The following is a 14,762-nucleotide window of genomic DNA, read 5'->3' as shown; positions in this document are numbered from 1 at the left end:
CTTTTCTGGAACTGTATGTGCTGAACCCTGGCCAGCATGATGCCCGTTCATGTCACTTTAGCTCAGACCCCAAAATACTGAAGCTCCTTCCAAGACATCCAGACTGTGTATTAGAAATGAGAAAAACAAAAAGAAATTTTAGAATACTTTGCAGAAGTGAAAGTCAGGTCTTAGCAGAGTCTCTTTAGATTTCTCTTTGGAGTGAGGTAAAGAAATAATACAAGCTAGACGTAACCTCAGAACAGGCTCCCCAAATTCTCAGCTATGCCATCTGTCGTGAGTCAGGCTCTCCGAGATGGCCAGAGAGGACGTTTTTGTCACAATTCCCACCGCCCCCATTTATAAAGCATGCCTACTCATGTCAAGAAGAGGAAAGACACCGGATCCTATCTTTTCTCTGACCTGTTGACCCATTTCCCTTATGATCAGGTGTTTGGCTCTGCAAACATGCACAACATTGCACCGTTGTCATTCCACAGTGGCAGACGCTACAAAGGCTCCGTTACAAGCTGATCATTCATCTTCCATGTGGCTACAAGGACATGGTCCCAAAACCTGTATAGACTGTCTGCTGGGGAAAACTCTATGGCTCAGAGACCTCCCTGTTACCCATCATCTACAGTGCTCACTGAACCCCACATGCAGAAAACAGAGACCCTCTTGCCTTATTATTGTGTGCTGAGACGCAATCCTGACCGGCAGCCAAGGGGTCTGGCTTCGAATAGGAGGAGGATAGACTGCTGTTCCCGGAAAATGAGAAATGAAGGTTGACAGAACATCTTGTTGGCTTTTTCTTTTTCCAGCTCAATGCGAAGGACAGACAGAAACCAGTTAATAGGAGGCGCCTCCCGTGGCACGTCCTCTCTGCTTAGCAACACAGGTATGGGGACACAACAGTGTAAGGGACAAGTGTCTTTGCGGCTCCCATCAGCCTCTTTACCTTCTCAAGGCTCTCAGAGGGTGGTGTTGTCTTTACCACCCTGCCAGGCTGGCATGGAAAGCCTTTCTGATCTGAAATCCTTACTGCTCACACTCTGATGATATTCTGCACTCCTGCTCCGTGAAGTGGAGCAAGGGTTTGCATTTTGGATGAAAGCTACAGAAATAAAGCAAAGCACATGTTTGATCCCCTCACCCCCACCCCCCCACCCCTCCTTACCACAGCTAGACTCTTCCTATTTAGCCAGGCTGACTTCAAAATTGAGACCTTCCCACTGCCCTCTAGTGAGTGCTGGGATTACAAGAGTGCACTAGGCTTAGTTTCACAGTGCCTTTTAAGGGCTTGTTTCAAAGTTTTCAGCAAATGAATAATGAGTAAGGAGACATTAGAGGAAAGGCACATGACTAAGGGAATAGGGTTTTCTGGAGGCAATTTAGCATGGCTCCTGGGTCATAGCCATTGAGACAGAGGTACCCACAGCCCAGCTCATCCTGGGCACATGGTGCACACAGCTGATGACGTGGACTCACACACAGATCTCATCGTTTTCATGGAGAATGACAGCTCTGCTTAGCTGAGCAGTGTGACTCTGCCAGGTAGCAACAACAGTCACAGTGTGATCGAGAAGAATGTGATTGAACAGAGTGTGATCTAGCACAGTGTGATCCAGCACAGTGTGATCCAGGACAGTGTCAGCCAGGGCACTGTCAGCCAGCACAGTAATCCAGCATGGTGTGATCCAGCACGTGTTATCTAGCATAGTATGATCTAGCACGGTGTGACCCAGCATGGTGTGACCCAGAACAGTCTTATCTAGCACAGTGTGATCCAGCACGGTGTTATCTAGCATAATATGATCTAGCACAGTGTGACCCAGCATGGTGTGATCCAGCACAGTGTGATCCAGCATGGTATGATCCAGCACAGGGCAATCCAGACATTAAGAGCTTTAAGGCACTCGGTGTTGGCTAGGGCAGCGGCTTTCATTTACAGACTTCTTCATATCCCCTTCATGGCTCTCCATGTTTCCCGGTTCCGTCTAAATTTGGAGTGGCATAAAGACAAAGGGGGAAAGTGGTCTGCATGTAACAATTAGCTTCTATTTTGGCATCTCCAGGATGCATGGCTGGCTGCTATCTGCCATCACAGAATTAGCCTCTAGAGAGTAATTGTCTGGTAAGTCTCTCTAGAGACTGTGGAGTCTTTAGTAGAGAGACTTACAGACCATCACTGCCATAGACAAAGCAATGTCATCTTCCGTCAGGAGGAAGACACGCTTGTCTTGAAACGTTCCTTTCTGAATAGGTCGTGGAGGATGGGAGATGATTAGGAAACTAAAAACTCCTTATCCACACAAGAGAAGATGTGACTGGCAGCGGTTGCACAGCACACAAGCAGAAGCTGGCTTGCGTGATAGCCTTGGGTGAGCACACATAGCCAAAGGAGCATCTTCAGATTGCCACGCTGCCAGTGTCACAGAAAACGCCACGGTTGATGCACAGAAGAGAATGGTCATGAGGGAGGACAGGGACAGTGTTAGGTAATGGGCCATAGGCACCACAGCTGAGGGGCAGCCACGTGTGGGGTTCCACAGTGTCTGTCCCACAAGAGCCCTGTGTGGTAGGCGCTGTCATCTTCAAAAGTACTATATGGTAACAATAGATAAGGTTTGATTCTGTGTGACTTAGACAATCATTACCATCTCTGTCTTAATTCCTCATCTATAAAATGAAGAGGCCAATAATCAATATATGCATACATACATACATGCAGACATATATACATGCAGACATACATACATGCAGACATACATACATGCAGACATACATACATGCAGACATCTTACATACATACAGCTTTTGGAAAAGGTGATCTACTTTTGCTATAAAAGGGTAAACCGAGGCTCAGAGTTAACACTCAATTAGAAGTACACAAAGCAGCACTGAGATCTGATGCTAGCCTCTCTGACCCTCCCCCCGCAGGTCAGTGCTATGGTCTGCCATGACACCTGCCCTGATCCCAGAAGACTATGTCCCTGTTCCTTTGCTCCAGCCCCACCCCAGAAGTCAGGGACACCTGTTGCTCCTTTACTGTTAGAGATGCAGATAATTCTGTTGGTTAGTCTGTGTCATCAGTAAATTAGGGATCATCTGCACAAACCTGGCCCCTGAGAAAGGAACAGAAAAGGCTTGCTGAGAGCTGCAGGTGGTGTGGGTGGAGGTGCGCCTGTGGGCCAGGCAGACAAAGAAAGAAGGCTCCCGGAAGAGCATTGCCATCGGTGGGGTAGAAGAAACAGTGGGAGGAGGGGGCCTCACCCATGGTGGTGGTGGGGCCTGAATTCAACACCTTGCCTTTCATTCTGTGTGCTTGGGAACAGCTCTCTACCTCCATCTTCTTCCCTGGCAGCAGGACACAAGCTGGTGGCCGGGCTGCAGAGCTCTCAGGTGCTAGTGTAAAGCTATCTAGAAGGCAGGAAGCCACGCCCTCCTCCTGCTCCACACTGACTTACTTAATTTAGCTTGTGTTGGGAAATGAGTGCCAGACTGCCGATTTTCGAAACCTGAAAATTCAAAGCTGCAGTCTAGGATGGAACAGGTCCGCCCAGCGTGAACCTTCCTCCAGGACAGACCTGTGGCCGCCTGCTGGCGACTCTGCTTCTGAGGGGGGTAAACATTCAGCCTAAAAAAGATTTAGTACACTCAAGTTGGTAACGAATGCTTATACATTTGGAATTGTCACTTAGGCATTTGGAAGCGCCATAGCCATTTTTTTTTTCATTCTGTTTGTCTCAGTTTTATAAATCTCTGCACCTCCCCACCTCCCCCGTTTTTTTCCTGGCCTTCCTTTGTATTATTTCATAGAATTGTCCCTCCTTCTTTTATTCTTCTCTCCTGACAGAGGGGTAATTTAGACACCCTGATTTCTATTCCGTTTTGTCAGTTCTGAGCATGTCTTAGTCATTAGTTTTTCATGCATTGTATCTCCTCATCCTCTGCGGCATCTCCTGTAGGACCTGCACTTCACACCCACTTTCCTAGCACCTTTGGACTTTTGTCCTTCCTGCCGACCCTTACTCAGTGCAGCTCTTGGCAAGCAGGCTCACTGTGTGCAGGCCTCCGCCCATGTAAGCACAAAGTCGGTTGTATTTAACTATACGGAGTGAAGAGAACTGAGGTTCTTAGCACAGTGGCAAGATGGGTCACCTCAGGGCTTGACCATGCTGCCATCGTGTGAGATGGCACCTCCTCACCTAAAGCTTTTGACAGCCTTCAGCCAGGGCTCCTGGCTTTGTCTGTTGAAACAACCAGGGTCATTTCTACATCCCTCACATGCCTGGACAGAGCGAGACAAGCTTGTTCTCACCCATATCCTGCCTGAGCTGGATGACGTCAAATGACAAAGCCTGTGGGTACCTGCAGACTGAAACCCCATCTTCTCCTGGGGAGGGACTCATCCTGTGTGGATACTTTGGCTGTTCTTGGGCATGCCGCCTCCTGCTGCTAGCTAGGAACGGATTTCTCTAGGCCTAACTCAAAGGTCGAGACGCCCTGCCCCCCCTCCCCTCCCCCCTCCCGCGCCCTCTTTCCCCCTCTAGCTCCTGCCCTGACACCGCAACACACCTGCTCCGGTCTCCTTACCAGCTGTGGACCAGGAAGCAGCCTGCGAACACGTCCTGCCAGATCAGATTCATGACGAGTCGGCGCCTCTCCAGTCACGTGACAGAGAGGGACTCGCAGAACTTCCCCACTCGATGTAACCCTCGGGCCTGTAGCCCAGGTCCACAGCCCCCTGAGTCTGTCCGCGCGCCCAATCAACTACCCGTGCCAGGCTCTGTCTGCCAGCACCAGGCATTATGTGGACCCCAGTGCCTCGGTAGCCACATACACAGCCCTGTGACTGCTTGGTGGCTTTTTCTTGGATTTCATTTTCTACTAAAAAAAGGCTGTGGGCTAAGGATAGGTCAGTTGGCAGATAACTTACTTAACATGATATTTTGCGACTTCCGCCTATTTTCACACTTCCGGTCACTGACACCAGGCTATGTCCTACTGTGGATGGTCTTTTACATTTGAAATTAGGAACAAGTTTGAAAACTGGTGGCATAGAAATAATAGTACTTTTGCAATGGCGATATACAGATACAACCAAATACGGCAAGGAAGGGTGTGGCCTAACGCTCCCCACCACTGTCCAGCGTCAGACCTCACCTGCACCTGTCCTGGCAAGCACCCTGGAAACTGCATATGTGAGTCAACTCCACAATTCACACCATGGAGGGGGAAGTTACTGTCTAGACTGTAGTTAACCATCAACTATAATTACTGTCATTATTTAAAGACACTGAAAGACCCAGAATTTAGAAAGATGCAAAATGGTTTTCATATTCTTCAAGCCTCGTTTTAGAATAGTCTCCACTGAGCCCGTCGCACCCACCCCCCACCCCACCCCCCACCCCCACCCCCCGCCCACCTCCGCTCCCATCTGATAGGCTGTCTTCAGCAGTTCTGGGGGCTGGGGCCGAAGAAGCTGCTAGAATCCTTAAGGAGCTCTGTGTCTGGTAGAACCACAGACAGCGACTGTTTAGCATTTTTCGTTCTATTTTTCCCTTTTCTATTTTGTTAAGATGCCTATTTAGCTACTCTGAGGTCAGTGACAGCACCGGACTCTCCGTGCCTGAAAGCGTGTGCTGTGGATGCAGAGAGGCTATCACCCACCACCGCCGCGTGCTGGTGTGATTATCCGCAAAGCCCACAGGATTCCCCTTCTTTTACATTTTAAGAGGTACACATGACTCACACTTCAGTCGGCTTTGGCTGAAGCACACGCACTGTATTTGGAAAACAACTGGAAGACTGTGGCAGTGTAAGCGCTGCATGCTGTTTTAAAACAGTAACTTGGTTTCTAAAATGGTCTACTTAGACACCTTTATTCAGACATACCAAAATACAGTCACCAACCCGCCCGCCCCCGATCTGTAGTTTCGCTTTCCACAGCTGTAGTTATCTGTAACCCAGCAGTATAATCCAAAAGAGCTAGACGGAAAGTTCCAGAAATGAGATGCCCATACGTTTTAAATTATACCATTCAAAGTAATGTGATATACTCCTGTGCTATCCAGCTCCATCCTGCTCGGACCGTGAACCTCCCCTTCCCCTACCCCCACACTGTAAATGCTACCTACCCTTGGACAATCAGTGTCCCTGGTAACAGACCCACCTTTTCAATCCCACAATGCTTGCGTTCATGTCACCCTTACCTTACCCAGTGATGGCCCTGAGGATCTAGAATGGGGGCTATACAGGTGTTTCCTGTGAGTGAAAAGGCACGAAGGCCAGAGGCTCCCTGACCTCAGCTATATTGCATGGCTGACTCACTAGATGGCTCTGAATGGCAAGGGACCCAGGTAAGGCCTTGAGCCCATCATCTGGCCCATTGTGGGAAGTAAGCGAGGGTGATGCTACTAACGATAATGACAAGACTCTTCGGAGTCCCTGAGGAACTTGCCATTAATAAGACTCCAGACAGGGGATTGCCATCTCCTGACATTTGCCCCTGATACCATCTTACCATTTGTCTTCACTCTATTTTTTTAAATTTATTATAATTTATTCATATTACATACCCACTGTTATCCCTTCCTTTGCATCTTTCCTCCCTCCCTCCCTCCCTCCCACCCTCCCTCCCTCTTCCACCCTATTCCTGTCCCCTAGACCTCTGACAGAAAGAGACCCACCATATGACCAGAGCCTATCAGATCTCATCTGGATAGCCTGCTTCCCCTTCCTCTGTGAAAAGGAAGTGATCAAATCTCAGGCATCAGAGTTCATGGCAGAGGCAGTTCCCACCCCAACCCCATAACTGTGGACAGCGAGCTGTCCATTGGCTATGTCTGAACAGAGGGTCTAGGTTTTGTATGCATTGTCTTTGGTTGGTGCATCAGTTTGCACACTCCCACAGCTGTGTCGTCATCTGCAGGCTTTGATGGCCTCCCTGTGGGGTTCCTGAACCCACTGGGCCCTTCCATTCCCCCACTCTTTCCTAACATTCTCAGCTCTCTGCCCAGATCCCGCTGCAAGTCCTGATCCCCTGCTGGGTGAAGTCTCTCAGAGGATACCTGTGATGGGCTAATATCTACTCATAAGTGAGTATATAAGATGCCTTTCTTTCTGGGTCTGGGTTACCTCATTCAGGATGATCTTTTCTAGTTCCATCCATTCGCCTGCAAATATCAAGATTTCCTTGTTTTTAATAGCTGAGTAGTGTTCCATTGTGTAGATGTACCACAGTTTCTTTATCCATTCTTCAGTTGAGTGACATCTAGGTGGTTTCCAGATTCTGGCTATTATGAACAAAGCTGCTCTGAACATAGTTGAGCAAATGTCCTTGTTATGTGATGGGGCATCTTTTGGGTATATGCTCAGAAATAGCTGGGTCTTGAGGTAAAGCTATTCCAAAATTCCTGAGAAAGCACCAGATTGATTTCCAAAGTGGTTGTATAGTTTTGCACTTTCACTAGCAATGGAGGAGTGTTCCCCTTCTCCATATCCTCACTATCATGTGCTGTCACCTGAGTTTTTTTATCTTAGCCATTCTCATGGGTGTAAGATGGAATCTCAGAGTTGTTTTGATTTGCATTTCCCTGATGACTAGGAATATTGAGCATTTCTTCAATGTTCCTCTGTTGAGAATTTTCTGTTTAGCTCTGTATCCCATTTTTAATTGGATAATAGGATTCAGTGGTGATTAATTTCTTGAGTTCTTTATATATTTTAGATATTAGCCCTTGGTCAGATGTAGGGTTGGTGAAGATCTTTTCCCAGTCTGCAGGCTGTCAGTTTATTCTGTTATGAGTGTCCTTTGCCTTGCAGAAGCTTTTCAGTTTCATGAGGTCCCATTTATTAATTGTTGATCTTAGAGCCTGAGCTGTTAGTGTTCTATTCAGGAACTTGTCTCCTGTGCCAATAAGTTCAAGGCTCTTCCCCACTTTTTCTTCTAATAAATTTAATGTGTCTGGTTTTATGTTTACGTCTTCAATCCACTTGGAATTTAGTTTTCTACAGAGTGATAAATATGTATCTATTTGCATTTTTCTACATGTAGACATCCAGTTAGATCAGCACCATTTGTTGAAGATGCTATCTTTCCCCCCCCATTGTATGTATTTGCCTTCTTTGTCAAAAATCAAGTGTCCATAAGTGTATGGGTTTATTTCTGGGTCTTTGATTCAATTCCATTGGTCAACCAGCCTGTTTTATTACTGTTGCTCTATAGTGCAGCTTGAGATCAGGGATGGAGATTCCTCTGGAGGATCTTTTATTGTACAGGATTGTTTTGGCTATTCTGGTTTTGTTTTATTTTGTTTTTCCAATTTGAAGTTGAGAATTGATCTTTTAAGGTCTGTAAAGAGTTATATAGGTATTTTGATAGGGATTGCATTGAATCTATAGATTGCTTTTGGTAGGATGGTCATTTTTACTATGTTGATCCTCTTGATCCACGTGCATAGGAGATCTTTCCATCTTCTGACATCTTCAAATTCTTTCTTCAGAGACTTGAAGTTTTTTTTTCATACAAATCTTTCACTTGCTTGATTAGCATTACACTAAGATACTTTATATTGTTTGTGGCTATTGTGAAGGGTGTAATATCCCTAATTTCTTTCTCAGCCCATTTGTTGTTTGTATACAGGAGGGCAACTGATTTTTCAAAGTTAATCTTCTATCTGGTCACTTTGCTGAGGGTGTTTATCACTGCAGGAGTTCTCTGGTAGAATTCTTTGGGTCACTTATGTATATGATCATATCATCTGTGAGCATCAATACTTCTTCCTTTCTGATGTGGATCCCCTTGATCATTTGTTGTCTTATTGCTCTAGCTAGAACTTCAGTTACTGTATTGAAGAGATAGAGAGTGGGTGGCCTTGTCTAGTCCATGATTTTAGTGGAATTTCTTTGAGTTTCTCTCCATTTAATTTGATGTTGGCTATGGGCTAGCTGTTTATAGCCTTTATTATGTTTAGGTATGTGCTTTGTATCCATGATCTCTCTAAGATTTTAAGCATGAACAGGTGTTGGATTTTGTCAAATGCTTCTTTGGCATCTAAGGAAATGATCCTGTGGGTTTCTTTTTTTCTTTCAGTTTGTTTATATGATGAGTTACATTAATGGATTTCAGTATATGAACCACCCCTGCATGCCTGGGATGAAGCCTACTTGGTCATGGTGAATTATATATTTGATGTGTTCTTGGATTCGGTTTGTGGTTATTTTATTGAGTATTTTTGCATCAATGTTCGTAAAAGAAACTGGTCTGAAATTCTCTTTCTTTGTTGGCTCTTTGTCTAGTTTAAGTACCTAGGTGACTGTGGCCTCATAGAATGAGTTGGGTAATATTCCTTCCATTTTTATTTTGTGGAATAGTTTGAAGAGTATTGGTATTATCTCTTCTTTGAAAGTTTGGTAGAATTCTGTGCTGAACTCAACTGGCCTAGGGCTTCTTTTGGCTAGGAGATTTTTTGATGACTGCTTCTATTTCCACAGGAAGTATAGGACTATTTAATTTGTTTACCTGATCTTGGTTCAATTTTTGGAAGTGGAATCTATCAAGAAAATTTCATTTATATTTTCAAATTTTGTAGCACATAGACTTTTGAAGTAAGACATACTGATTCTTTGGATTTCCTTGGCTCCTGTAGTTATGTCTCCCTTTTCAGTTCTGATTTTGCTGATTTGGATAGTGTCTTACTGCCTTTTAGTTAGTTTGGATAAGGGTTTGCCTATCTTGTTGATGTTCTCACAGAACCAGCTCTTGGTTTCCTAGATTATTTGAAATTTTCTCTTGTTTCTAGTGTACTGATTTCAGCCGTAAGTTTGATTATTTCCAATAATCTACTCCTCTCGGGTGTGTCTGCTTCTTTTTTTTCCCCTGGGCTTCCAGATGTGCTGTTAAGTTGCTTGTATGAAATGTTTCCAGTCTCTTATGAAGGCACTTAGTGCTATGAACTTTCCTCTTACCACTGCTTTCAATGTGCCCCATAAGTTTGGGTATGTTGTACCTTCATTTTCATTAAATTTTTGGAAGTCCTTAATTTCTTTATTTCCTCCCTGACGCAGTTGTCATTGAATACAGAGTTGTTCAGTTGTTCAGTGTAGGCTTTTTGTTATTTCTGTTGTTGAAGTCCAGCTTTAGTCCATGGTGGTCTAATAGGATACAAGGTATTATTTTAATCTTCTTGTATCTGTTGAGGCTTGCTTTATGACTTACTATATGCTCAATGTTGGAGAAGGTTCCATGAGGTGCTGAGAAGAAGGTATAATCTTTAGTATTTGGGCGAAAAGTTCTGTAGATACCTGTTAGGTCAGATACCTGTTTGATTCATGACATCTGTTAGTGTCATTATTTCTCATTTTATTTTCTGTTTCATTGACCTAGCCTTTGGTAAGAGTGGAGTTTTGAAGTCTCTCACTATTAATGTATGGTTTAAGATTTATTAATGTTTCTTTTATAAATGTGGGTGCCCTTGTATCTGGGGTATAGGTGTTCAGAATTATAATGTCATCTTGGTTGAGTTTTTCTTTGATGAGTATGAAGTGTCCTTCCTCATCCCTTTTGATTAATTTTGGTTGAAAGTCCATTTTATTAGATATTAGAGTGCCTACTCCAGCTTGCTTCTTGTGTCCACTTGCTTGGAAGACCTTCTTCTGGCACTTTAGTCTCAGTTAATGTCAATCTTTGTGGCTGGGGTATATGTCTTGTATGCAGCAGAATGTGGGGTCATGTTTACACATCCATTCTATTAGTCTATGCCTTTTTTTTTTTTTGAGGGTTCAGACCATTGATTTTGAGAGAGATTAGTGACAAGTCACTGTTAGGTCCTTTTATTTTGATGTTGGTTGTGTGATGTTTGTGTGTTTGTCTAATTTTTGTTTTGCTCAAGTGAAGTTATCTATTTCCTGTGTTTTCCTGGGTGTAGTTAGCCTCCTTGAGTTAGAGTTTTCCTTCTAGCATCTTGTGTAGGGCTGGATTTGTAGAGAGATACTGTTTAAATTTGTTTTTGTCATGGAATATCTGCTTCTCTCCATCTATGGCCATTGAAAGTTTTGTAGGTATAGTAGTCTGGACTGGCATCCTTTGTCTCTTAGTGTTTGCAAGACGTCTTGCCCAGGCCATCTTGCTTTTGTGGTCTCTGCTGAAAAGTCAAGTGTGGTTCTGACAGGTTTGCCATTATATGTTACTTGGCCTTTTTCCCTTGTTGCTTTTAATATTTTTCTTTTCTTTCTGCTTTGATTGTTATGTTGTGGGAGGATTTTCTTTTGTGGTTTACTCTATTTGGTGTTCTCTAGGCCTCTTGTATGCTTGTAGGTGTCTCTTTCTTTAAATTGGGAAATTTTTCTTCTGCACCTGCATCTATGTGGATCTGGGAACTTTCCATGGATTGACTGGATGACCTGAGGTCAGATCTACTTAGGTTTCATACTGTGGGGTCTCCTCTGAGTTGGAAGACCCAGACACTGGTGTTTTATAGGCCACAGTTCAATTTGATACACAGAGCAGAGGCGGTATGCACAGGCAGGTGAGGGGCTAGACTTTAGAGACTGCACACACACCTGCAGGAACCCAGGGAATTTTCTGTGGATTAGCTGGGTGGCCAAAGGCCATACCCACCCATGAGACACACAGTGTGATCCCCTCTCACCTGGGTAATACCAGCACTGGTGTTTTGCAGTTCTCAGTTTGGTCCTTAGGTAGCTGTTCAGTCACTGCTGTCCTGCAGATCAGACACAGCATATGATTGGTACCGCCATCTTGGATGCCCTCTTTGTTTTCACTCTATTTTTTTTAACCCTGGATTCCATTTTTCTGGAAGGAGTAAAAATGTTCCTGTCAATGTTCATATCAGTTTCCACCAGTATATGAGAAAGAACCATTTTCACTTCCATCACTCCTCTTCCTCCTAGGTTAAGCATTTTACCTCTTGCTTTTGAAAGTTGAAGGTGAGTGTTCTTATGACACACTATTACCTAACAAGCTCACCATTAGGAAAGGGAAAAATTGTTTTCCATCTACTGTTACAAGACAAGCAAAATGGTGGCTGAAACCCTCTGATGATTTCACTTCACTTTTGGAAGAGCTAAGGAAACAGGTTGATAAAACACAGTGTCTGCTTTTACCATATAGCCAGGGAAGGTGTTGACCTATGAAGAGCAATAAGACATAGGTGACTCTCTGTCACCCCTCCCCCAGTCCAAGTGGCCCAGCCTGGAGAGAGGTACCTCCCACCTGAGCAAGACACTGACACTTGAACCTAAGTACTCAGGCTATGCAATCTAGTGCTAAGCAAAGCCCTATGACCGGGTCCCTTGATGATGACCATGGACTGAATTCTTGGAGCTGCATTAGGCCTGCCTAGGCAAGGCACCTGCCTATAACCACATCCCTTCCTCCAGCCCCAGCTGCAGAGTCCAGAGATGGATTCTGCCTGCTGAGGAGCTGGAAAGGGAAGCTAGCAAGGGGCACAGTCAAATGCTCAGTACCACGCCCGTCCACTGCAGTGAGACCTTGCACCCAGTAGAAGCTGTAACAGAGGCCCATAGCAGGGCCCAGGGACAGATTCTCTAGTCAAGTGACATCTGGGAGGAAAACTGCAGAGTGGAAAGTTTGGTCCATCCTTTTTCAGGCTTAGAAGGGGCTTAGGATAGTTCCACCATCTTCCCATGCCTACAGGTCCTGCAGTTGTGAGAATTATTTGAGATTCAAGCAGCCCAGCATGGGTGCAATACTTAGTTCACTGGGGTAGAAGAGGTGGTAAACCCAAGCCTTCACCTTGGAACTTAGTGCTAGGACAATGAAATTAAGCCTAGTGCAGATTCTAAGCTGCGTCTCTAGGGCTGCCTATCAGCGAGGCCTCCTGGTACTTCCCAACGCCAGTGTAAGATGTGTAGCCTCAGAGGTTTGGACTTTCATTCCTATCAGTGACATCTGAAACTAGGTTCAGTGGTCTGGTGACAAAGGACCACCTGTGAAACAGGAAGCTCACAGCAGTGCAGCCCACAGGCCTTCCCAGTGCTGGGTTAGCTTCAATAGGCTCGGGGTCCGAGGTACACTACAGTGTGATGAAAATGGTGAGAAGCAGGTGCCGGAGTCTTGTCCATCAATGGTGAGATCCTACCTACAGCCAGGAAGGGTGCTGAAGGGCTTGACTACAGGTAGCAAGTACAGACCAGAGACTCCAGCCCTAGGAGATGGGATGGAGGGAGACCACTCTCTCTAGGTGATCTCCCATTACTTTCTTTTAAAGATGTGCTTTATTACATTTATTTATTTATTTATTTATTGTGAAAGAGTGAGAGGAGTAAGAGAGGGAGAAAGAGAAAAGGCGAAGGATGGAGGGAGAGAGAGAGAGACAGCAGAGAGAGAGAGAGAGAGAGAGAGAGAGAGAGAGAGAGAGAGAGGTCCTATAGACACAGGCCAATCCTGGTTGAGGTTCCCTCTTCTCAGTTACACTAGTTTTTATCAATTTGATGAAAAAAACTAACCAATACAGCTGGATTCGCTCTGAACAGCCCCTAAGGATAGTTTATGTGCTGAACATAAATTTAGGGGTGGAATCTGTGGGTTTGAATAAGAATGGCCTACAGAGGCTCAACTACTTGACTGCACTATTTGAAAGGATTAGAAGGATTAGGAGGCGTGGCCACTGGGGTGTGGGCTTTGAAGTTTTAAAAGGCCATGACTGGCCCAGGCTCTCTCTGCCTTTCTGCCTAGGGATTAGGATACAGAGCTCTTAGCCAGTGCCTGCCTGTGTGCTGCCACACTTCTCACCATTATGGTAATGGACTAAACGCCCGAAACAGTGAACAACTCCAAATTAAATGCTTCCTTCCATAAGAGTTTCCTTGTTCATTGTGTCTTTTTTACAGTGATAGAACTTAAGGTGGGACTGAGAGCAGAGGAGGGCTTGGATCAGGCTGTAAAGGATGAAATTAATAAATAAACGGGGAGAGACACTAAGACAAAATTGAAGGAAAATTCGCCAGAAAGAAAGATGTGTATTTCAGCAGACCTACACCGGAGGAGACCATCTGAGCTCTTCCTCTGCCGCTTAGAATGAACAGAAGGAACCATGGCATTAAATAGATGTCCACAGACACGTATACTGCTGGACAGCTGCCGAGGTCACCAGGGGAGCATATAGATGCCTTAGCCTCTTATTGTCTAATATAAGCCAAATATCGCTTTTGCTAATTAGAGAACAAGTCGCTCATGATGAATCTGCCTCTAGCATTCTGACAACAGACAGTTTGACCCCATGTAGGCTCGGCCCTCCTCTCTGCTCGCAACTGTGGATGAAAGCCTTTCTTACAGAAATCCTTTAATGTCTGACGATGAGTGCAACAAGCAAAAATGAGCTGCCTCTGTGTCCAGCTTCAAAGGCCTGGCCTAACTCCAGCGTTGTCTCTCCCTATCCTAAACACCGAATGTGAAGAGATTTTCTGTATAAAATAAGATGTCACATTAGGGCCAACATCCTGACGTTTGAAAATAATCAAATACTAACAGATGTTTGAGCATGTGCTATGGTTTGGGTGTCTCCCAGAAGCCGCTGTATCAAAGGCTTGGCCCTGGGCCTGGATGCTGTTGGGAGGAGATGGGGCCTTTCAAAGGTGGGGCTAGTGGGAGGTGTGGCTGGTGGGAGGTGTGGCTGGTGGGAGGTGTGGCTGGTGGGAGGTGTGGCTAGTGAGAGGTGGGGCTAGTGGGGGTGTGGCTGGTGGGAGGAGTGGCTGGTGGGAGGAGTGGCTGGTGGGAGGTGTGGCTAGTGGGA

The sequence above is a fragment of the Acomys minous genome, assembly GCF_964271855.1.
Source record: "Acomys minous genome assembly, chromosome: 4".
Lineage (NCBI taxonomy): Eukaryota > Metazoa > Chordata > Mammalia > Rodentia > Muridae > Acomys > Acomys minous.
This window is presented reverse-complemented; position numbering follows the sequence as displayed.